Source organism: Ambystoma mexicanum, chromosome 2q (assembly GCF_040938575.1).
Source record: "Ambystoma mexicanum isolate Mex_15411 chromosome 2q, UKY_AmexF1_1, whole genome shotgun sequence".
Lineage (NCBI taxonomy): Eukaryota > Metazoa > Chordata > Amphibia > Caudata > Ambystomatidae > Ambystoma > Ambystoma mexicanum.
Window position 1 is genome coordinate 81,355,235 of NC_090924.1, and position 25,797 is coordinate 81,381,031.

Here is a 25,797-nt window from a genome sequence, read left to right on the forward strand (position 1 = left end):
CCATACTGCAAAGTCAGCAGAGTGCTTACTTGATCCTCCCACGAGAGCCAAGTATGCTAGGCCCTCTTTCTTTCCTGCGCGCATCCCTTCTGCATTAGTGCCTCTGAGGCCTTTGTCTTGATGTGGCTATAGAAGCAGTGTCCAGCATTGTTTTCTTCCTTTAAACACCAAATGAATGGTGTTTATCAATTTAATGTCTCTATCTGTACTCCGAATTATGCAATTTAATAGTAAAGTGCTCATTATATAAAAAATAATGTGCTTCTGTCTGAAGGCAGTAAAATGTAATTATACAACACTCTGCTCTCTAGGGGCATATTTTGCACACAAGGTGATTGCATTCGTTCTGCAGCATGGCCTCTTCCTTACATTTTAACATTTAGAAAATATTCCTTGCCAGACACTCATGCGAAAAATCAGCGCAGAGCACAAACTCGGAAAGTTGCAGTCCACAGCATGTAAGATCTCTATAGACGCCTTGTTGACTTTTTTATTGCGTGCATTTCAGACATATGTTTTGCTTCCTTCACCTTTGTATCTTCTACTTTTGTGTTTTTCTCTGACCAGGTTTGTTTAATATAATTATGAAGGCCCACAGTTTAATCTCCTATATTCTTTATTTGTGTGCCTTGTCTTTTTTTTTAAGTCATTGTGTTGCTTTTTTATCCCCTTTAGTGCACTGCTGATAAATGACTACATTACCACTAACGGTTCCAAAGGTGCCCTTATGATGTAATAGTAGCTGTAGTTTCTATGAAACCTTTAGTGCATGATGTGCAAACGCTGTGGAGAAAAGGGGGTTAAGAAATTGTCTTCCTCTCGGGATTGGGTGTAGGATTGTGCACAATTACTTTATGTGGTGTTTTAAAACAAATGATTTACTTTGATTGCTATTATGTTATTAGTCGTATTAGTGTTGTCTTATTGCAGTTTCACAATGTTTTATGGTATTGTTTCACTTAATTGTATGGAACCTGTATTGTATTTCTTGTTCTCTTTATTGGATTTTGTTACAGAATTGAACTAATGTGGATGAAAATCCTATACATAAATAATAACAAAAAAAGAAATTGCCTTGTTTTAAGCTTAAAATAAACAACTTTGTTCCCCAGTGGTAGATCCTGGTCACTTGTTAATGCTGGATAGCCAGGAGCTGCGTCTAGCTCTGGCTTATCCAATCTTAATTTCAATCCCTGGATATTGGATGGCTCAAGCATAGAAGCCTTTGTTGGCTGTCCACGTATCTTTTGTCAACTTTATCTATGCAAGACTGAGGCTGAAGGTGGTGTAATAAAGCCAGAGTCTGGAAAACCAACTTCCCAGTGGACGGAGTCACCCCTCAATCGAAGGAGAAGACAAGGAGCTTTAGCGTATAGAGCAGGGATACACGAAACAGACAGGAAACAGAACAAATATGAAATAAGTCATTGAACACAATAACTCCAACTCTGCAGGAATATACCATGAGCCTTGAACTATGGAATGTCTTTGGTACAAGTGCTTAATCCGAACTTGCATGAAGCTGGGGTGTATGAGTCTTCACTACCCAATGCCTCATGTACAACACCGGCGCCATTTGGCATTTAATCTTCCTCTCGATTACAGTGAACTGCAGATGTCTTTCTCTTCCTATTCTGCAGCTCAGTTAACCCACATGAGAGGAGACTGTAAACACATTAGCACCAACTTGACACAAAGGTCTTCAAGAGTGACAGACATCAAACATCTGATGCACCAGTTTCCTAGAGACTGGCCGCTGAAGTTTGTAGCACACCAGATTCATGATTATGAAAGGATCAAAATACCATATTTAGCAAGGGTTTGGTGATTTAGAAGACATTTAAAAGCCAACTATACACTTTTATCAACGTTAAGTGAAGGAGCTTCTGATTGACTGCTTAATCCTCCTTCGAGAGACTTCAAGGCACTGCAATGCTGTCTTATGCCCCTGTTGAAGATTTTGGACATGAAGCTCTAGGGATGGAATCCAAAGTTTTGGCATTGGAAGGCAAGGGAAACCTGTGTACAAAAGAATGGTCTCACTTTTATGGCTGAATGAACAGTGTTCCTAAAGGCGCACCATGCTAAAGGGAGCAAGGAAGACCAAGTATCTTGTGTGGATGATGCAACACATCTGAGATATTATATTGTTCTAGTGGTTGATGGGGCTCTTTTGATGCTCAGTGCCTTACAAGAAGCTGCCTAAAAATTAGGTATTTCTTTTTCCTCTTTCTGACATGCTATTAGGGAGGCCATGTAGTCTAACACATCATTTAAAAAGATTTGAGACATCTACGCTGCTTTTGGTATTATGAGCCATCTTAGTGAATACATTCATTATAGCCATACTACAGCGAAAAGAGGGTGAGCGCTTTAGTTGATAGAGCTTCCCTGTGATTTAGGCACTGGTGTACTTTGGTTTGTGCAGAGATATCACATTAACTGACAATGGGTATCTCTCTTTATTGTAGATCACCCGAAATGTTTAAGGGGAAGCTCTTGAGTGGCCTGAATTCCATTGTGGCAAGCAATAATGGAATAGATATAACACCTGCTGTAGCTCGGGAGAAGGGATAAACAGTTGTTTTGAAAAGTACTTGATGTTATAGAAGTCGACTTGAGGACTTGGGATGGTTGGCATGGGTTACTATAATTTTATTAGCATGATTGTGATAACATGAAAAACATTTCTTTCCTCTTTTCTTTTATGATTTGAGGTTGTGCATCGAAAATGGGCCTCTGCCACCTCATTCAAGGATTTGTGTGTGTAAATGATAAAGAAGCTGTATTTTGGAAAGAAAAATACCTACCTGGCTTCTCTGCTAATTATGCCTTTCTAACTGCTGCAAAGCTTAAAGATTTCTTTGCTAGGAATGTGTCTGCACAAGATTTTAGCATCCTATCAAAAAGTGTCTCAACTTCTTACAGGCCTGCTCACTAGCAAAATAGCTAATTTTCTATAATGGAATATTCACTAAATGACAAGGCCACAGTTAGGTATGCAACCAGGTGTTTTTATCTTCTTTCAATACTGCCTCAAGAACTGAGCCCTATGTGTCAGCTTTCACAAATAAAAGATTTACGAGGATCAAGTTGGCAAAAGATACCCACTTTTCTTGCATGCTTCAGGTACGTAAAGGCATGTTGTACCTTTGGATTCCAATTAAAGTTGGTGTTTTTCTTTTAAAGACTGGTACTAGGAAGATCCATCTGAGAAAAGTGTCATCAATTACTTAAGACATTTTCCAAACACAGGAACTTTGTGTATCGGTTCAAGTTCAATTTGGGATTGCCTATTGTAACACTGCTTGTACCTTTCAAAGATCCATAGCGATGGTGTACTCAAGTCAGTCAGTGTACAAGAGTACTGAGGATACATAAAATTTGCATTTTTCTGCTTTGAACAGTAAATTGCACTCTTAAATGCTGTAGGACTTTTCATATATCTCTAGTGTGATTTACAGGATTCTTGAAATAAATGAAGATATCATTCAGATATAAAATTACAATGTGGGCTACAAGATATACAAAAACATGGTCCATGAATCGCTGGAATACAACCTGAGCGACTGCGTGACCAAAATGCTTTAGTAAATTGGGAGCCCTCCTAGCCACACACAACATTCACATCCACCGGTACGCCGACAACACACAGCTATAACTCGACATCAACTCCATCAAGGACAGTGGTCGAAGTGTACGAAAAGAAGTAGTGGAGCTATGTTCCCTGCTGACCTGCCTCCGCTCCCTACAAACCCCATCGCCACATCCCCACCCACACAGAATACACCCCCCAAACACTTAAACCTGATGTTTAAGGGAACGTTCAGTGCAGTGCATTGAAAGTACAAGTTTCAACCATTCCGGAACGGTTTCTTTTACAAATAAATGTATGGGAGCTGTAAAAGGTCATTAAAAAGAGAGTGGAGGAGCACCGCTCCCAACCGCTCCTTCTCACTTTGACCACTGATCAAGGACATCCATAGGCTCAAAACCTGCCTCTCGCTGATCCAGTCTTGGATGTTCAGTGCATACTTGAAGCTCAACCCCTCCAAGACCAAATTCCGACTCCTCACCAACAACACCCAACACCCAGACATACAGACCTGGCTATCAACCATGAACTCTGAGGGCTTCACACCCGAGCTCACCGCCTGCACAAAGTCCCTCAGATTCCACATCGACAAACCACTCTCCTTCAAGACACGTAGCTTAGAAAACTCAGCTTGATATTAACTCTCCCTCCTGCGAAAAGTCAAGCACTTCCTCCCTCTGGACAGCTTTAGATCCACCTTTCAAGCACTCTTCCTATCCCACCTGGGTGGGGGCAATGCACTCTTTGAAGGCCTCCCGTCATCCTCCCTTGTACCCTGAGAAGTATCCTACACACGGCAGCACGCCTTATCAAGGGCCTATGCAGATACGACCACCTCACCCCACCCCTCATCGACCTTCACTGGCTCCCACTGCACACACAAATCACCTTCAAGTCTTGCTGCCTCATCTGTAAGGCAGTCACCCTCAAGTCACCCAGCTACCTTCCGGAGAAGCTGTGCATCTCTGGAAGACAGCGCACCACCAGAAGCCAGGACACGTGCAGACTTGAAATCAGCTGCTACAAAAACAAAAGGACAAGAAAACAAGCCTACTCCTACGTCCCGTCCCCTTTCCTCCATACTTTTGGGACATTCCGTCCTTCGGGATGGGATCGGAGTACTTTGAAGCATCAAAAATGACTTTTTGTCCTTTTATTTTATGCGGGGCCACCGCACGTGGCTGTAACCCTGACTTCCTGGGCTCCGCCCCACGCATCGCCCTTCAGTCCTTTTGGAATGAATTGTGTCCTCCCACATATTCCTCATCTTTGATATTTGATATCCAGCTTCAGCTGCTTCTGATTTTTTTTTTCCAGCAGAGGGCGATGTGTCTCGATGCAGTTGACTCAATGTCCCTCGAGGGCCTCTGTCCCGAGGGTGATGTCATTGAAGGTATGTATGCGCCCGTTGACTTCAGTTCCATTTTTCTAAGTAAGCTGACGCTTCTAGAACTACGGAGCGCTTCTATTGTTAATTTGCTAAAATGTTTTCATCCTCGACGCCTACTACCCCAAAGACCGGGTTCAAGAAGTGTCAGGACTGTGGCTCCAAGATGTCGATAACTGACCCACATCGGGTTTGCTTGTGGTGTCTTGGCGTGGAGCACAAGACCTCGGCCTTCTCAAAATTCCAGTCGGTGCCGGAAAAGCTCTGAAGGAGCGAAAGGGGAAATGGCGGTAGGTAGAAACCCCAAGAAATCCCCATCGACTACCCTGTCAAAAAAAATCTTCTGACAATGCGAGAGGCGACTCTCCTCAAAGGAAGGTGAAAAGGTCCAGGCCGAGGAGTGGCTCCCACTACTCATTCCTCTTCGACTTTGTCATCAGACGCCTCTCCTGAGAGAGCTTTATCCTGTCCCACAAAGGCCTCCAATACTGCCGAATGGGAAGCATTTAGGTTAGAAATGCCAAACTTATTTGAGAAACAAAAAACCCTTGACAAGCCATGTTCCTACCACCCCTTCTAAACCCGGTAAGGAAAGGGCTCGAGGCAAATCCTGCACGCCCTCGAGCCTAGGACATAGGCCAGATCCTCATTGAGAGCCGTTGAGGCCTCGACGCGATGAGAAATCCTCGAAGGATCCTTCGAGCTGTAAATCAAAGCATAAATCGAGATCAAGGTCATCAACGCCAGCTGCGCCATCAACGCCAACTGCGCCATCAACGCCAATGGCACCCTCGACACCATCAAAGTCTTCGATGCCATTAAAGCTAAAAATGACTTCAGTAAAAATATCAACGACTCCTTGAGTGTCGTTCAAAATTTCTGAAGCCTTCGATCCCCAATACTGATAAGACTTAAACTCCTTTACCAAGGAAGGATTATTTCAAATCATTAACCTCAATTTATGAGGAAAATGAGCCATCGGATAACGATGCGCCATTTGGCCTACAATATGGTACACCAAATGTGCCTGGAAGTTTTATTTCAGAAGAGTCAAGTCTAAAAGATCTTTGACAACTTGCAAACAGCCAATGGATTGGACAATTCACCAGAGCTAGAGTTTGGTAAACCTGAAGATGGTGAGCATGCAGATGCATCATAAAGACAGTTAATGTCCAAGGTTGTATATTACTTGAGATGGAGTAGACCATCCCTCCCCTTCAAGCAGGATGATCTAACAGACATCCTTGATAAGGGTCCGCAAATGGATCCCATTTTACCATTCCACATTGCTCTTCAAAAAAGGGTGACAGCCAATTGGGAAATGCCAGAGTCAAGTCCGTCAGTAAACAAAAACCTAACTAGAAAATACTGCCTATCTAGTAGTGACCCCAACTACTTGTCAAAACACCCCACCCCAGAATGTTTGGTGGTGCAGGCAGCTTCGGCAACTTCAAAACATGCAGCTTACCCAACCATCCCTCCAGATAAAGAAGACAAGAGAGTAAATGCATGGGCAGGGAAAGTATTTTCTGCAGGGAGCATAGCTCTTAAATCGGCCAACTCCACATGTGCCTTAGCAAAGTTTTCATTCACTCTATGGGACTGTATTTCCATGGCGGCTGAGCACATTGCTGAGGGGGAGGAAAGAGACGCATTCTTGGCTATTGTTAAAGACAGCAAAGAAGCCATGTGCGAGTCTCTTCAGTTGGGTCTGGATTCTGCAGACAACATCAGCAGAGCCATGGCAACAAGCACCGTAATGCGCAGATGTGCATGGTTGAGGAAGTCTGGATTTGCCCCGGATGTGCAATCTAGACTCCTTAACATGCCTTTTAACGGGTCTCACCTTTTTGGCAGCAAGGCTGACCAAAGCCTTGAGAAGTTGCAGACCTCGAAGGCGGCAGACAAATCTTAAGGTTCCGCCATTAGGCAGCCTCCGTCCTTTTGGCCCAGTGGGCAGCATCTTTTCGCTACTACTCCTCAGTTGGAAGAGAGAGAGGAATGGCTGGTCAAAGAGGCCAAAGAAGATTCCCTTGTGGTGGACGAGAGAGAAGTGCAAAGCACGCTAAAGCAGGAACATCATTACTAACAGCCACTGCTTCAGCCACCGCAAAACATCTCTGAGGTCTTCTGTCACGATACACCAGTGGGAGGCAGGCTGTCTCAGCATCTGAAAGAATGGCGAGTCATTACTTTGCATGCTTGGGCATTGGAAACCATATCCCAAGGTAACTGCCTTCCCTTCATTCAGAGACCTCGGAACCATCAACCGAGGAGCCATTCTTTGAGTGTTGCAGATCCGCTCTTTGTGCAGGAAATGTTGACCCTGCTAGAGAAAGGCGCTATAGAACCAGTACCTGCAGCGTAGTGGAACAAAGGATGGTACTCTGCATATTTCCTCATCCCCAAGAAGGACGGATAACTGAGATCCATCTTGGACTATTAGACACCTGTTGTCTGCGCCTTATTCTTGCACTTACCACCTGCTGGCCGCACTACCTGTTGTTGTTTTGATCATGTGTTCAGCACTTTCCATTCCTCCCCTGCCCCTTGCACTTTCTCCCTTCCCTCTACCCTGCATTTGCGCATTCTCAATGTCACTGGGCCTAGTAAGATAGCTGTTTTGTCCTCCCTTGTTCCCCTCCCTTGCCTCGTCGTGCGCTGAAACACTTGTGTTTGGGCGCGATATACATAAAATATATATCATATATCATACTTGAACAGGTTCCTCGGGAAGGACAAGTTCAAGATGGTCACACTTTCTCAGATCCTTCTGGCCCTCCAACTCCATGATTTGATGGTGTCATTGGGCCTTAAAGATGCTTATTTTCATGTGCCAAGCCATCTAAAGCACAGAAAATACCGTTTGCGGTTCTCATCATCAGTTATGAGTTCCGCCATTCGGGCTGACCTCCGCCCGAGGGTTTTCACCAAACTGATGGCGGTGGTGACAATGAGTTTCAGGAGAGCGGGGATTCACATCTACCCCTACCTGGATGATTGGCTGATCAAGGCGCGTTCTCCCGAACAAGTCCTGGATCATCTCAACGTCACCCGCCACTCTCTTTGTTGCGAGGGTATTCCCTGCACATTTAAAAATAATGCAGGGGTTGTGGGGGTGTCCCCCGCAGGGTCCATGGCTCAATATCGCCGCAAAAATATGGCAATATTTTTGTATCGCGATATTTTTGCGGGGATATTAACACATGGAACCTACAATCTCTGAGGTGACAATGACCTCACAAAAACCTGTGACGCAGATCACTTCAGACAGTGACAAAATGGCTGCCCAAACCACACGGCCTGAGGCAGCCATTTTGATGAGCTTCTCCAAACCAACGTTTGCAATGGCTGGTACAGAGGGGCCTTCTTTTGGGTCAGAGTAGCCTTTTCCACGAAACATGGATAATAAAAACCCTTTTCGCCCATCAACTGACTGGCATACAAGGTTTCTGCTGCCACACACAGTCTTGCTTCCTCCTACGTCAACTCCTTTAGTTTATGTGGATCCAGGTGGAGGAGGGCCATCTTGACAACTGGCCTCGATGCAATCTTGGGGTTATGCCTCTCCAGAGCAGCTTCTACGAACTCTTCTGCCTAGACCTTCCTCTGAGATGTGTTCTTTGGCAGATTCAAGGCCCTCATGCACTCAAACCCGATGAAAGGCCCCGATGAAGGCTTACTTTAAGGATCTGTTCAAAGATCTGACTTACAACTCTGCGTAAATGGCATTCTATCCGACATTAATGAAAATGATTCCTGTGACACCATCATTGAAAAATATGATCAGCAAATGCTCACACTAATAAATCAGAAAGCTCCTAACCGGGGAAAAAACGGTCAGACCTAATCCCAATCACCAAAAATGGTTCACCTCTGAACTGGCAATCCTAAAAAAGGAAAATAAAAGCAGTGAAACACGTTGGTTAAAGAAACCAACAGACTGCAATAAGACTAGCTGGAAAAACGTAGAAAAATCCCACAAGAATAACTTCAATGAGGCTAAGAAGAACTGCTTTAATAGTCAAATTGAAGCTTCCTCAAATTCAGCTAGTAAACTTTTCAAAATCCTCAAATCTATAGACAAGCCCCAGGCATTGGCCCCTGCCTTCACTCCATCCCAATCGAATGTGAGAATACACAGGCAGCCTTTGTTAATAAAATCATTAAAGCTAGAGAACGCATAGCATCCGCTCAAGCCAATAAACCTAAACCCAGTCAACATATAGAAACGACGACCACCGAAGGCAAGGAGAAATTCCAGTTCCAGCAAATAACTACAGAAATCATGCTGAAAACTCTGGTGTCTATGAAACCATTCTCCTGCGCGGATCATAAACTCCCTCCCAAGATCATTCTCGAACATTCAGACGTATTTGCTCCAATATTCACTAAAATAGTAAACACTTCCTTTCGTGACCAAATAGTACCGAAAAATATAAAAAAATGTCACCATTACACCCCTGGTAAAAAAGGTCAATCTAGACCAACGCTATCCTAACAACTTAAGACCTATCACGAACTGTAACTTTACTCTTAAAGTCATGGACAAGATAGCAACCGCACAGCTCAGGAATAAGTGTCATGCGATCCTACACCCACAACAATCGGGTTTTCGAGCCGTACATAGCGCTGAGACAGCAATGTTGGACTTGCAGACCAAAATGCTGGGAATTATGGACAAGGGCAAGGCTGGCCTGCTAGTCTTGCTGGATCTCAGTGCCGCGTTCGATCTGTTATATCACCAGTTACTTCAACAAGCACTTGATAAAGTTGCTAACTGTTCCAAGGAAGCAATAAGTTGGCTGTCCTCTTTGCTCGAGAACAGAATCTCTTGAGTACATTGGGGAGATAAATTCTCGTCTGACCCCAACATCTTCTGTGGCGTACCGCAGGGAGCCAGCCTTTCACCATTGCTCTTCTATCTGTACATTCGATTCTTGTGCGAGTTACTAGATCATCTCCAGGTGTTTAACAACTATTTCAAAAAAGGTAGCAGGCGCTTCTCTCCAGAAAGAACATAGCATGATAACCTGTTCTGAGATGAGTTTGCAGCACACGCTTTTTGCTCGCTGTACCTTTCACAGATGGGAAATATCTATTTGCATATCAGTCTTTGTCCCGCCCACATGGGCTGTCCAGCACCAAAATGCTATGGCAATTCCTCTCTGAACAAGAGTACCAACAGCAACCCTCATACACGTGTTTCAGCCTTGTTGGGCGGGACAAAGACTGATATGCCATGTTCTTTCTGGAGAGGAGCGCCTGCTACCTTTTTTGAAATATTTGCAAGGATCTTGCGGTTGGTCACCCTAAGTTACCTGGGGGCAACCAGACGTGGACTCGCAGCTCACTGTTTTCAGAGAGGCACAGCTTCACCTCACTGATGAGGCCCAACAAGGCTGAAACACGTGTATGGGGGTTGCTGTTGGTACTCTTGAAGAAGTTTGTCAAGTAGAGATCGAGGCCCAAGGGAGGGCTGCTACTTACCATCGCACCCCGTTAGGGCGACTCCTTCCAGAGGAAACGCCCAAACGGGAGGAACCTCTTGGGTTCTTGTACCAGCACACGCACCAAGGCTAGTCCAGCTACCGGCCTCACGGCCAAGGGGTCTTCAGATCCTGCCGGTATCAGTGCTGAGGGACCGCAAGGTTCTTCTACCGGGTGTACACCCGAGGAGCTACGCCCTAGTACCGGGTCTATGTCCAAGGGGGGCGCCTGCACGCAGCACTACCAGCGACAATGCTGAGGGCGATACGCCTTCCAGGCCTAGACCTGAGGTGCAGGGTAGGTCTCATGCTCCAAACCCAAGATTCTTTGATGAGACTGGGCCCAGGGGGCCATGCACCACGACTTTGGCATGTGGCACGCAGCCCGACAAAGTGGCTGCCGCGCCAGACAACAAGGCTGCTCGTTCGATGCCACTCCTAGGAACACAGAGCAGGCGGGTGAACGAGTTTCAAGGTGGGACTGGTGTCAACCAGGTACGTGGCCTACAGTTTATCCATCAGCAGCGCAGGGCAAGTTCACCATGCACCCTAGACAGAGAGCGCTCCGGCCCCAGCAGCCACCAGCCACTCCGTCAATATCTCCTCCCTCCTCTTCTGCCCCTGAAGGCAGGTTCTTCAAAAGGTTTCTGGCGCTGATGTGAACCCCCAGATGGGGGCCATCCTATGGGATGCAGTCAGGGACGTGCTCCCTCCGGTCACTCCACCAGTGCCCAAAGTCATTCCTCCCATGGCTCTGGCACCACAGGCCCCAGCGCAGCCCCCGCTGACCCTGCTGGCTTCTTAGATTCCAGCTTCCCTGCCTCCCTCAGTACAGGCGGTTCTATGCCAGCCTGCGCAGCAGCCTCTGGCTCCAGTCTCCACACCGCAGCTCACGGCACCCAGCACCCCTACTCCCGCTCCGGACCAGCCGAACACTCTGGTGGATACCGACGAGGAGGAGGACTTGGACATGCCGTTGTCGGCAAAGGCCTTCCACGACAGGCTTGCAGGTTTGGCAGGATATCTGGGCCTTGGTAGAGCAGCCCGAGGAGGTGGACTTGGCAGAAGTCCTCACCCTAAGACCCCCCCCCCCTACTAAGACGGGTATCCCGAACCAGAAGGACATTGTGGCTCTGGCCAAGAAGGGATGGCTCAAGCCACCCTCGGGCCAACCTGTCAATCGGCGCCTTGATGCCAAGCACAGACAGATGGAAGTGGATACACTCTTATCAACGCACACCCCCAGCCGCACATTTCAGTGATCGCGGCAGCGTCACTCTACTCTAAGCCTCAGTCGTCCTCGTCCTCAGCGCTGCTAGGCAAGGAGAAGATCTTAGAGGCGTACGGGAAGAAGCTGTACTTCAACGGCTCCTTGCACTTGCGTCAGGCCAACGCGGATGGCATGCTGGCAGCCGCTAACCAGAGGTTGTGGCAGGAAATAGCGGACTTCCTTCCGGATCTTCCGTTGCAGAGCCAGGCACACTTTAAGGCGGGTCTAGGAGAATCCAAGGTGGTAGCACAGGACATCATGGAGTCCACAGTGGCCCACATTGATACCTCTTGCCGGGCCATCTGCATCGCCACGGAAATGAGAATGCTTTGGCCCACTAAGTTTAACCCTGATGACCAGGATGACATATTGGACCTTCCGTTTGAGGGTAGTGACCTCTTCCACTCTACCACCGACGAGGAATTAGATAAAAAGAACAGCTCGCAAACTGCAAAGTCTTTATCCTGATGAAGGCCACGCCCAAGGCGTACACCCAGTCGCATCAACGCTCCGACAAGGGGCGGGCGTTCTGTGTGTTCCGGGGAATCCAGGAACGGAGGTAGAGACAACCTGACCGCTCGCCGAGTCAGCACCAGCGCAAGCAACAAAAAGGGGGGTGGGAGGGCAATGGCTTCTTCCAGTCCCCCTCAGTAGCAGCCTCAGATGGTAAAAATGCATGACGCGTCCCTCCAGGTCCACGTTTCTCCAGTGGGGGGCATGCTTGCCGCTCAGGTGCATTTCTGCCGCCAGAACTTTGCAGACCCCTGGATACTCTCCGTAGTATCCACAGGGTACCGCCTGCCAATACTGCCCTCTCCTCCCTCCTCCCCTCTACTCCCACAGATTGGGACAGCACCTCTGTTGGCGGAGATCCGGTCACTCATCGAGAGCCAGGCAGTGGAAGAAGTACCAGCCTCCCAGAGAAGATTAGGCTTCTATTCCAGGATTTTCGCCATACAAAAGAAGAACCAGGCTGGCCTGAGAGTTGTGTTGGACCTATCCACCCTCAACCTCTCCCTCCCTCTTAAGAAATTCAAGATGGTTACGCCAGCACTCATTGCAGAGACACTAGAAAAGGGAAACTGGATGTGCTACCTGGATCTGAAGTACGCCTACCTACACATCCCGATTTGGCAGCCTCATCTCTTCTTCCGACGCTTCAGGATCATGGGCTGTCATTTCCAGTACAAGGTGCTACCATTTGGCCTCAACTCAGCCCCCAGGGTATTTACCAGACTCATGAATGCAGTGGCAGCCCTCCTCAGGACCCAGGGCCACCATGTCTACCCATACCTGGATGACTGGCTCATCAGGGTGAGATCCCCGGAGGGGGTTACCCACACTTCCTGCGTGCTCATGAGTGCACTCCACGACCTGGGGTTTACTATCAACCTCAAGACATCTCAGTTGCAGTCCACGCAGAGTTTCACCTTCCTGGGCCTCATCTGGGATACAAGCTCTGAGAAGGTATTTCTCTCGGAGGACATTATCATCAAGAGGGCCACTACGCACTTACCAGAGCGGTGACCTCGGCTTGGTTGTATCAACACCTACTCTGTATCATGGCAGCGGTCCTCCTGGCCGTGCCACACACAACTTCGGATGAGGAGATTACAGCTGCACTTCACAGCCTCCTGGAATCAGGAGAAGCGCTGCCAAGCGGAGCTGGTCAGCATACCGCCTTCTCTCCAGTCTGACCTCACGTGGTGGTCCGAGGACTGCAACCTGCGGACGGGCAAGCCCTTCCGGCAGCCGTCCCCGCAGGTCATCATCACTACGGACTCCTCACTAGAGGGCTGGGGAGCCACCCTGGACGGTCACAGTGCCCACGGAAGTCTGGACCCGGCAGGAGCAGGAGTCACATCAACTGGCTGGAGCTCAACGCCATCTGGCTAGCTCTCAGAACCTTCCTTCCGCTGATAGGAGGCAGGACCATCCTGATCCAGACCGACAACTCCACCAGCATGTACTATGTCAACAAGCGGGGATACCAGGTCCCCTCCGCTGTGCAGCCTAGCGGTCAGCATGTGGGAATGGCCCCTGGAAAACATCTACCTCACGGCCGTCCACCTCCCGGGGAGGCCAACTTGGAAGCGGACAGGCTCAGCAGACTTGAAGCGGACAATTATGAATGGCAATTGAATGACCAGGTGCTGCTGGTGGTCTTCAACACATAGGGCCATCCTCAGGTGGATCTATTTTTCCTCCGGGAAGAACAGGAAGTGCCATCAGGTCGCGTCTTGGCAGGCGCTGGGCCCCGGCTCCGTGGGCGACGCATTGCAGATTCAATGGGAGGGCATGACAGCCTATGCCTTTCCTCCCACACCCTGATCCCCAGATTACTCCGCAAGAAAAAGGAAGATTGTCATCTCAGCATCATCTTGATAGCTCCTTGGTGGCCGGCGAGACTGTGGTTCTCTGAGCTGCTCAGCCTCACGGACAGACCACCCATTTACCTTCCGCTGGGTCCGGCACCTCTCCTGTCCCAACAGGGGGGTCCTCCACCCCGCACCTTGGAAGTTAGCCCTCGCAGCGTGGTTCCTGAGCAGATCACCCTCAAGCACCTGAGCCTATCAGGTGCTAACCTGGAGATCATTCAGGGCCCCAGGAGCAAAGCTAGCAGTAGCCAATATAAGAGCAAATAGAGCAGGTTCTGCCACTGGGCGCACTCTAAGAAGATCGACCCCCTAACGTGCACACTGGACGATGTGCTCTCCTTCTCGGCGCACCTCACGCACTCTGGTGTTCAGGTGGACACTTATCGCACCTATCTGGCAGCCATAGGGGCCTACAAAAATTCAGAGGTCTTCTCCTCTTCCAACCCGATTGTCAAGAAACATCTAGCGGGTTTGTCCAGGCTCTACCCGCCCATCAAGAGACCACACCCCGTGTGGGACCTTAATGTGGTGTTGGGCGCCTTGGCGCACAAACCATTCGAGCCAATGACGTCCGCAGACATCAGGCTGGTCACCATTAAGACTGCTTTGCTGGTGGGTCTTACCTCCGCTCGCAGAGTCAGCGAGATCCAGGCTCTTGTGGCCTCAGAACCGTATACCATTTTCCACAGGGACAAGGTGGTCCTGCGGACTCACCTGGCATTCCTACCTAAGGTACCCTCCGCTTTCCATCTAAACGAGGAAATAGTCTTGCCTACGTTCTTCGCTGACCCCCAAGGACGAGGCTCAGAGAGTCTTACACTGTCTAGATGTCAGACGCACTCTGAAATTCTATCTGGACAGGATCAAGGGCTTCCGCAAGTCGGACGCACTTTTTGTCACCTTTGGGGACTCCAGACCTGGTTATCAGGCCTCCAAAGCTTCCATTGCACGGTGGATGGTTGCGGCCATCAAAGATGCCTATGATGGGCAGCACAAGCCGCTGCCAGCCATCATGCACGCTCACGCGGTCAGAGACAAGGCCACGGCCATAAGATTCCAGCGGCAGTTGCTGTGGCAAGTCATAATCAGGGCGGCCACCTGGGCCACCCCCTCGACTTTCTGTAAGCATTACTGTTTGGATGCCGGCTCGAAGTCAGACGCAGCCTTCGGACACGCGGTTCTAAGGAACTTGTTTGCTTAAGTAGCGTCTCCTCTCCACCCTGGGGCTACATTCATTTGTAATCGCCCATGCAGTATGGTGGAAAGGGGACTGGACGTAAGAGTAATTACAAGTTACTCACCCTAGTGACTAGTCCTTAGTCCCCTTTCCTCCATATGTCCCACCATCCTCCCCCTAATAATACGGTTGTCATTAGGCAATGTTAAATATTGTCGACGCGTCAATGGGGGATTGAGGAGTGGCGCCCGTGGGTGTAGTCCGGGTAGCCCATGCTCCCAGTGCTGCACCCCTGCACGCCTCTAAATTTATAGGGGAAGAAGGTTTTTCTGGTGGAAAAAGGTTCCGTCTCCCGTCCCTAGGAAGGGACGCCCATGCATTATGGAGGAAAGTTAGTCACTATGGTGAGTAAATTGTAATTTTTCCATCGCTCACATAAGACTCCGGTGGGAGGACGTATATAGTCTCATCTGGAGGCATGGACGACCATCACAGAAAACCAATGGGTTTTGTCTGTCGCCGACGCAGGCTTCTGCCTTCCCCTCCCTCATACCCCACCATCTCACCCAAAGCTGAGGTACAAAAACTTCTGCACCTCAAAGCGGTGGAACTTGTACCCTTGTGGCAGCAAGGGGAGAGCTATTACTCATGTCTGTTTACAGTGCCCAAACCCAACCAGGCTGGCCTGCACACTTTTCTCAACCTCTCCAACTTCAACCTTTTCGTTCCCCAAGAGAAATGCAAGACGATCACTCCTAGCCAGATAAGTTCCTCTTTTTGGAAGGACGATTAGCTCAGTGTGGCAGAGATCCAGGATGCTGATATGCACATCCTGATCTGGACCCCACATCGGAAATACCTTCGGTTTTCCATGGGAACTGAACATTTCCAATATCGAGTGCTGCAGTTTGGTCTCAGCTCAGCACTGCGTGTCTTTATGAAGATGATGGCGGTCATCGCAGCGTTCCTCAGACTGCAGGGAGTTGACATCTATCCATATTTAGATGATTGTCTCTGCAGAGTCCTTGCCCCCAGCTGCAACAGCCAATCTTCAGTCTCTCCTCCAGCTCCTGTTCCACTGAGGCTGTCGGTGAACTGGTGCAAATCGTCTTTGACAGTTACTCAAGAATTGCAACCACATGTCAACTTTTCCTGAACTCCTGTCACAGGTCAGCCTGGTGGTTCCAGAGACTCCTTGACCTGATGGCTCGTGTTCTAGCTCCGCCTCTTACAGGACTGAAAATGAGACTTGCACATCTAGCACTGCGTAGCTGTTCGTCCCAAGCTGTGGATCCAGACTCCAAAATGATACCGATCCCATCTTCCATGATGTCAGATCTTCAATGGTGGACAACCTCCAACAACCTCTCAGTGGGAACCTCCTTCCAGGAGCCCTTACATCTACCTCGAATCTTGGCAGTTTTCCTGGCATTGAAAGCTTTCCAGTCTTCTATCATCAACAGGATAGTGTGAATTTGCACAGACAATTGTGTAGCTATGTTCTATATCAGCAAACAGGGGGGCACCAGGGCGCCTCCTCTGGGGAATCTAGCTATCCAGATTTGGAACTGGGCAGTCAATCACAATGTCTGGCTACAGGCCGTGCACATTCCGGGACAGATCAGTGTTGCAGCAGATCCCCTTAGGCGCCAGTCTGTGGCAAATTTCGATTGGGAAATGTACAGCAATGTTCTTGCCAAGCTTTTCCAGCAATGGGGTTCTCCAACGATGGACTGCTTTGCGAGACTGCAACCAACAGGAAACTACCACTCTATGCTCCCAGGGACGGCCTTGGAGCATCTTCCTTGGGGGATGCGCTCGAGATTCTGTGGGACAACATGAAGGCTTATGCCTTTCCTCCTGCTGTTGATTCATCGTCGACTCTGGAAGCTCAGGAATGCCTCCAACTGCACTCTCCTGTTCATAGCTCCTTGGTGGCCAGCCAGGTTCTGGTTCTCTGAGCTTCAGCACCTATCGATGTGCGACCCAATGTAGTTACCACAGATCCCCAGTCTCCTGCCACAGAGCAATCGCAAGGTGTGGCACCCCTCACCACAATCCTTCAACTTGGCAGCCTGGTGCCTGAGTTCAGGGCCTTAGCACAGTTTAACTTTTTGGAGGATATTATGCACATAATATATATGGCACGTAAGCCTTCTACAAGAGGGCAGTACAAAAGTAAATGGATTTGTTTTTGTCATTGTTGTCCTGCTAAACACATTGATCCTCGACATGCTTCTATTGACTGTGTCTTGTCTTTTATGTCAGACCTTGCAGCCTCTGGCATCCACTTCCTATCCTGCTGAACATATCTGCCAGCCATTGCAGCTTACCTTTCTGCAGATAATTGCTCTTTTTCTCTGACATCCAGTAATCAAGAGGCATTTCGCAGGTCTCCTTCACCTCTTCCCACCAGTCGGGCCTTCTCACCCAGAATGGGATCTAAACGTGGTCCTTACCGCTCTGTGTCACAACCCATTCTCTCCTGGAAAGTGGCCTTCTCAATTGCAGTTACATCTGCAAGAAGAATACGGGAACTTTCCAGCTCTCTGTCGAACACCCCTTCTTGACCTTTCACAAGGATAAGGTTGTGCTTCACGCTCATCCTTCTTTCCTTCCAGAAATGTTCTCGGAGTTCCACATTAATCAGTCAATATCTCTCCTGATTTTCTTTCCGAACCCGGTCTCGGATGCGGAAAGGGTTCTACATAACCTGGATGTCAGAAGAGCTGTGAAGTTTTACCTTGACAGAACAAGCGATTTCAGAAGCTCCTCACAACTCTTTGTTCCTTTCGGAGACCCAAAAGGGAAACCGGCTTCAAAAGCGCCCATTTCACGATGGATCGCTTCATGTATCTCAGAGGCTTATACAATTGAAGGGCGTTCATGCACATTTGGTCCGTGGCAAAGCAGCTGCTGTTGCCTTCCAGAAATATTTTCCTAATGGGAGTCCATAGCCAAGGCTGCTACGTGGGCTTCTCTCTTGGCTTTTTGTAGACACTATTGTCTTGAGACAGTATTGTCTTGACATGAGCTTCCAGGCTGATGCCCAGTTTTGGTCAGGCAGTTATTAAAAACCTGTTCCAGTAAGGGAAAGTTCCATCCTCCCGTATCTTTAGTCAGTGCTTGGGAATCTCCCAAAAGTATGGAGGAAACGGGACAGGACGTAGGAGTATAACAAAGTTACTCACCGTAGTGACTACCTTACTCCTAGTCCATAGTCCACTTTCCTCCATACGCCCGTCCGCTGTCCCCTCTAAAAAGTTTCCTCTATTTTGCTAATGGTCCTACGACTTTGGCGATAGAAAAAGACTGAAGGGCGATGCGTGGGGCAGAGCTCAGGAACACAGGGTTACAGCCATGTGCGTTGGCCCTGTAAAAATAAAAGGACAAACCTTTGTTTTTGATGCTTCAAAGTGCTCCGATCCCGTCCCAAAGGACGGAATGTCCCAAAATAGTGGAGGAAATGGGAATATGGACTAAGAGTAAGGTAGTCACTACAGTGAGTAACTTTGTTATTCTCTGCCTATGCCCCAAGACTATGGAACCTCCTCCCCGTTGGCATCAGCCTCTCCCCTACGCTCCTAAAATTAAGAAAAGAACTCAAGAACTAAATCTTTGAGGAGTCTCTCCTCCTCAACAATAATGATATGATATGATATTTTATTTGTATCGCGCTCGTTCATAGGTGTTTCAGAAGCGGACACGATAAATAATAAGTAAAATAAATAAATAAGGTGATCCAAAGCAGTGGTAGTGCAGCCTGTGGTTGGCTAAGTGCAGGGTTAGTCAGGTAGGGAGTATCTGATAAGTGCAGAGAAGGGGGGGGGGGTTGTATGGGTACAGATACAGGCCCCAGTGTAAGGGGTGGCCAGGCGGCATTGCAGGACGGTGGCAGGGTGAGCAGGTACCTGGGCCCAAAGGGAAGAGGGTGGCCAGGTGCAGCATTGCCGAGAGAGAAAGAAGATCAGCAGGGGAGAAGAGGGGCAAAGGCAGAGACTAAGAGGAAGGTCTTGAGGAGCTTCCAGAACCGAAGATGGTTCTCCTCAAGTTTCATGGTGGCAGTTAGGCAGTTCCAGAGGGAGGACCCCGCCAAAGACAGAGATCTACCACCAGATCGTTTCTTTGAAAAACGACTGACCCTGAGGGAGTTAGAGGTAGAGGAGCGAAGTTGTTAGATACCGCAGACACGGGCTTGAATATGGACTCGCTTCTTGGTGTGTACAGAGAGACGGTATTGCCGTTGGAGTAGGCAGCAGGCCAGTTTGTCAGAGGATGAGCAAGAGGCCCTCCATTTCCTCTCGGCCGCCCTACACTTACGTTTAAGTGTAGCTAGGTCGGAGTCATACCAAGAATTGCACTTGATTTTGGGTTTCAAACGGATCCTCATGACAGGGGCAAGAGCATCGAGAGTATCAGAAATAGAGGAGTAGAGGAGAGACAGGGCTGTGTCAGGGTGAGAGTCATCCAGGAGTGGAGGAGGGGGTGAGAAGGTGGCAGCGAAAGCCTCGTCTGAAACACGCTTCGTGGGCCGGATGTCCGAGAAGGTGGGTGGCAGTCTTGACTTGAGGGGAGGAGATGGAAATATGAGAGGAGAGGAGGCAGTGATCGCTCCAGGAAAGAGGAGTGATGAGGGGAGTAGATGGGGGGGGGGGGGGGAGCCAGAGGAGATCAAGACATCAAGTGTGTGGCCAGCAGAATGAGTTGGGCCAGAGGGGAGGATAGAAAGGGAGAGTGAATCTCAGAGGTCGTGAAAGAGTGCAGATGAGTAACAGGGAGAATCGAGGTGGATGTTGAGGTCACCAAGGAGGAGGAGTTGAGAGGTAGAGGCCAGTAGCGCAAAGGAGAGGTCAGCAACTCGGAGTTAAAAGAGGTGACCAGGGGGCCGGTAGAGGGTAGCAACAGTTAGGGAGTGGCTAGGAGAGACAAAGCCTACAGACAAGGCATTCGAAAGAGGAGCAAGTCTGAGTAGGGATGATAGAGGCAGGAATCCACTCAGGGAAGATCAGGGCTACACCCCATCCAGGCCGGGTGGATCTGGGTGCGGAGAGGATCTTGTAGCCATCAGGGAGGAGAGTGTCAAAGCTTGTGACAGAGCTGGCTGGTAAACCATGTCTCGGTAAGACCATAGAACTCCAGGCATGCCAATAACACGGATGTATCCTTCATTGTGACGAAAAACAAGGATGCTTTCCTAGGAGAACTTAATTCTATAATGAGGCTGGAACAATCCTCTGGACGATGTGGTGATATCTTTCCATGGTTAAGCAGATTTGTATTTGGATGGAATCGAATGCAAAACCAGGATGGGTGGTAATTAATTATTTTTTTTGGGTGAGAGTGCTTTTAGTCGCAGGACCAGAATTACACAACTGTATACCAACCTCCTGTTAGGCAGAATCCTGTGCAGTTCCCTTGGGGAACACTGCAAGAAGATTAAGACTACAGGAGTAAGCAGTAAACCCAATTGGTAGCAGTCTGCACCACCCAGATTTACCTGGTAGCTGTGGCTGAGCAGTCAGACTTCTCTCAAGATGAGTAGGGCAGTATACAGAGGATACACAATAGGGCTAAAAACACAGAGCAAGCAAACACTGACCAGAGCTTGGAATCAAAAGTATATAATTATTTAGTTAAAACACACTTTAGGGAATACACTGAGCACTCTAAATCAAAGCAAGTTCAAACAGTCAGTTAAAGTATATACACCTCCCTTAATAATTATTAGACAAGTCTAGGTCAAAACACCACTATTTGTAAAAACAAATGGGGGCGTGTAACTTAGATGGCACTCCAATAATTAAGCTAAAGGGAGAGGAAAAGGCAGGTCATAAAAATTAAACAGTTCCCAACACTTTTCTAAGACCACAGCAAGTTAGTGAAGGCAGAGTCTACTGTAGAGCCAAAGTTCATAGGCCAGGCCCACTTTAAATGGAGCAAGGCGAAATGTCCCCAATATCACACAGTTTAAAAAGCACTCAAGTCTTTGCAGAAATGTTCAAAGGAGGTTGGTTTGATGCGAAAGGTAAAGTTAGAAGGTCTGGGGCCAACGCAGTTGGAAAGCAAAGGATTTAAGGGTCACCTTTAGCAATCCGCAGAAAGGGAGGCCAGGCGGAACACAGTACCTTAAAGAGTGAGGAAGCTCCAGCGGTGGCAGTTGTTCCTGGGTGGGTGCATTTCGTGGTTTCGACCAGGGGAAGAGAAGATCTCATCGAGAAGGAAACTTGGAGTCGTTGCACTGCCCAGGGAAGAGACCAGCCGCGGAGTTTGTTTGGTTATTCGCGGTCACAGTGGTGAAGCTTGGCCGCCGGGGTGCTTGGCACGGGCGATTCGACCAAGGGACGTCCTGGAAGGCGAATGGCAAACTGGTTGTCCCCACCAGCTCAAAGGGAGAAGACTCTTACAGCAGTAGATCTTCTCGTCGTCGGGAAAGTGGTGAGGTTGTTGCAGCAGGGCTCCACCGGTGGTGTCGTCATTGCAGATGGCTCAGCTTCTCCCCTCTTCGGATTTCTTAGGTCCTGTGGCGACTTCTGAAGTTCCAGTCCCAAAAGCCCTGCTTTTATGCAGAAAAACCCCCATTCAAGAGCCTAGCTGTCACTCATACATGCTAAGTGGTGAGCCTTGAGAACAGAGTGTGACTTGGGTTGCTAAGGCAACGCAGTTCAGGGTGCCAATTCCCCCACCCACACATCCTGTGGAACCCAGGCAGAGTGGCACCAGTTGGAGGGCTTCTGTGGAGAAGCCTGCCAAAAAGTGGAACAAAGGGCCCGACCTTGGTTGGAGTTACAGAGACGGACACAAACGCCATTTTCGAAAAGAGTTCTGGTGCAAAGACCCTACCGGTGATTTTATATTAAATAAATAAACCAGCGGTATCTTTAACATTGCACCAAAAGTGGTGCGTTCCCATTGGAAAATCCCATAGGAAATATTCTGGTGGAATATTTCACGTGGTAACCACTGCCACCAGCCATAAACTCGACAAGGGGGGACTGGACAGTGCCCCCTTAGAAACAGACCCAGGGGCAATCGAATTAAGCCCTTCCAGTACTTCCACAATATGATGGTTTGTACTGGTTCTGTTCACAATTTTGGACTAGTAAAGCCAATGGTGACTTTACATGCACTGGGAGACAGTAGTCCGTCCCAGGGTATGGAGTCTATGTTTGGGGGTCACTATGACACCCCTGTGTTACTGCACTGAGGGTGCTGTGTAACACATACATTAAAACAGATGATACCCTATGGAGTAAAAGACCTCATAGCCCATAAGTACACAATAAGTCAAAGACATGCCTCAAATCATGCCTAAGATTGGGAGGAAAAGAGTCTCACTCTTAGCAGGCAAAAAAACAAACCCCAAAAATCCAGCAAAGCTGCTGGGGGACTCCCTAGTTTTGGGAAATTAGCCTTATAAGAGAATTCTCCCTAACACTTCCAATCTAAGAATTAGTGTTAACTGGCCAATTAGTGTATGGACTATTTTGGTGAAGCCATAGGCTATCCAAAATAATTGTTAAATGGGCCACCTTAATGATATCAAAGAAAAGGACTGGGGGGCGTGGCCGACGGAGGACGCTGACGGATGCCTCCTTGCTGAGCTCCGTGCTCCCCTCCGGCCCTGAGCCCTGAAACCCCCTTCCGCTGAGTATACACCCCCAGATGACAAAGCCCAGGGGTGCCTGAACACCTAGAGCTGTGGCAGGGAGCCACAGCGAACCCCAAGGCGCGGGCGGACCTGAGAGTAGAGGAGCAGAGCCTCGGGGGGGGTGAAGGAGCCTAGCATCGACCGGCGGATGACCGCGGGGTGTGCGGCTAAGAAGGAGAGAAGTCGGGCTTCCCCCGGCTTAGCAGATTTGTCCGAGCCTGTGACTCGGCGCCCCTCACCCATCCCCGCGCAGCCGGCGGGAGGACAGACGGCAGAGGAGAAGCGGCCAGAGCGACAGCAGCAGCAGCAGTGAGATGCCGACACAAGTAAGGAGGTGTAGGGCAGCTCCAGGGGTAGTGTACACGGCCAGAGGGAAAGCCGGGGAGCGACCCGGAAAGCAGCGCTGCTGGAGCACATCGCTGGAGGAGCGCTGAAGGAGCGGGGAGGTGGAGGTGGAGGTGTTGGGGAGGCAGACAGTGAGTTTGGAGCACGACGGAGAGGGGCCTCACCCAGTTACACGGCCGGCAATAGGGACTGCAAATGAAGCAGCAGGCACACGCTATAACGGGAAGGAGGCTTTAAGGACTCTGCCCAAAGAAAGGATACAGGCATATTAACAGCTTGGAGCCCCTGGAAGGGTTGATATGGTACACAGAGAGCCCGGACTTGGAAACCTGGCGTTCTCCAGCATGGGGTCTGGCATGGATTCACATGCTCATGAATATTCCCCGTCGTCAGGCTGGGAATCCTCGGTAAAGAAAAAACCAGTATCAGTTTCGTTTCTGATCTGTCTTTCGTAGTAATAACCAATCACTGGTCTCTGCGTCATACTGACCACAGCCAATGACTGCCCTCTACCTAAGCACCGCCTCTGGCAGCCATCTTCAGATTTTTACCGCACGTTCATGTGTTGGGATCCTCGTGCTATTGCTCTCGAGCGTTAGTGCTATTTTTTCGCGCTTTTTACAAAAAAAAACTTCGATTCTTTCGGTCAAAAGAGCCTCAAGCTCCACCGATCCTACATCCGATCAACGGGGACCCGTGTCGGATTCATCTGTGCCCCTCAAGGGTGAAGATTTCGTCGAGCTACACTTCGGAGGACTCCAGAAGCTTCTCAGGCCCTGTCTCGGAGATGGCCCAGGAGAAGGGAAGCTCGACGCCCGGAAAGCTGTTCAGGGTCTGCCCTGGATGCCAGCTGCAGAACGTCTTCAAGGAGGACGAACACTCTTTCTGCCTTTACTGCCTTCATGAGGACAAGACGCACGTGGAGAAGGACTGTGCGTTTTGCGGCAACATGTCGGAACGGACCATGAAGGACCGCCATCAACGTCTCGCCAACTGGCTGGAGGGTAAGAGCCCGTCTGGCGAGAAGAAGAAGAAATCCGAGCGGTCTTCTAAGACCTTTGAGGGCGCCCCGGCGACGGGGGCCCAACATAAGGCCAAGCACCGCGAGTCCGCTGGCACCGGGAGCGCCGAACGGTCGGGCTCTACGGGCGCCAGGCAGGGCGCACCCTCCCCGGCACCATCAACCACGAGCCAACGCTCTGGGTCGGGTAAGAGGAAGGCCGAGCACCCGGCGAAGCTCCTGGAGAGGCCCCGGTCGAGCTCTAAGGCAGAGGAGGAGCGTGGCAGTGCCCCCTCCCTCAAGGATAAGGCGGTGAGCGCACCTAAGGTGGTGAAGGCCTTGATCCATCCGACCAAGCCCTCTATCGAAACGGTCGCGGCGGCCCTGGCTCAGCCTGTGGTGGCTGCACCAGTGGTGGCGACCTCAGGGCCCAGAATCTCCCTGCCTCCTCGGAGGGAGTCTTCCTTTGTGCCCATCGATAGGACCCCCGTGAAACCCTCCGTGGGGAAGAAGAAGGGGGGGCAGGGCATCGTCGTAGAGTCGGCCTCAACCTCAGAGGAGCTGATCGAGGTCTTAAGCCACGGCCTAGGCGTGGAAGAAGGCCAGCCCGTCGGAATGGACCCCGACGCAGGTGACGACGACGACATCGTCGAGGATACCGACGGGGCCCCTGCTCGCCCGTCGGATTCCCCTCTGCCAGCGCCGCAAGACAACTCGGCGGCCATTTTGTTGGCCATACAGTCCTTATGCTCCGAGATAAGGACGAGGCTACCGTTACCGACGGAGGAACCTCTCCCGTCGGGGGATCCAGAACCGGGACCTTCTGGTGTTCCCCCTACCAAGAAAAGAAGGATCCATCCACCACCTCCTTTTCAACCGTCGCGCCCCTTCCAGCCCTCCTCCCCGTCCACCCGAGGGGATGATACGGGGACTGACACGGCAGCGACGGGTACGGACGACGAGGCATACGACGAGGATTTTCCGTCGTCGCCTCCCACCAGGGCCTCTCCGCCCGACGAGATCGGATCTTTCCACTCCATGATCTCCAGGGCTTCCGAGCTTTTCCAACTCTGCCCTGAGGAGAAGAAAAAGGAAGGCTTCCTTTATCAGCGGCGCGAGGCCAAGAGGAAGACGGTCCTCGCAGTGCCTCTGTTGGACGACATTTGGGATGAGGGCCTTTCCCTCCTCAAGAACCCTTCCACGACGCCAGCTAGAAGAGACCGGTACGAGAAAAAGTACCGGGTCCCGGACACGGCCCCCCTATGCCTCCGGGCGCAGCCTACCCCGGACTCCGTCGTCTCCGCGGCAGCCAGGAAGAAAGCGGGGGGGGGGTGCGGCCTCCACATCGACTTCCCCGCCGGACGGCGAGGGAAAGAAATTGGATACTATGGGGCGTAGAGTCATCTCGTCGGCAGCGACGACGATTAAAGCGGCCAACGCCTTGGCTATCGTGGCCCGCTACGACAGGGAGCTCTGGTACAAGATGGCTCCCCTGCTGGATTTTCTGC

At 49.8% G+C, this 25,797-nt stretch overlaps 1 protein-coding gene across 4 annotated transcripts in view; it reads left to right on the top strand.

Annotated features, from left to right (window-relative positions):
- The window catches only part of RAB11FIP3 (RAB11 family interacting protein 3), a 945,045-nt gene that overhangs the window by 572,503 nt on the left and 346,745 nt on the right, over positions 1 to 25,797 (top strand). The window lies entirely within an intron of this gene.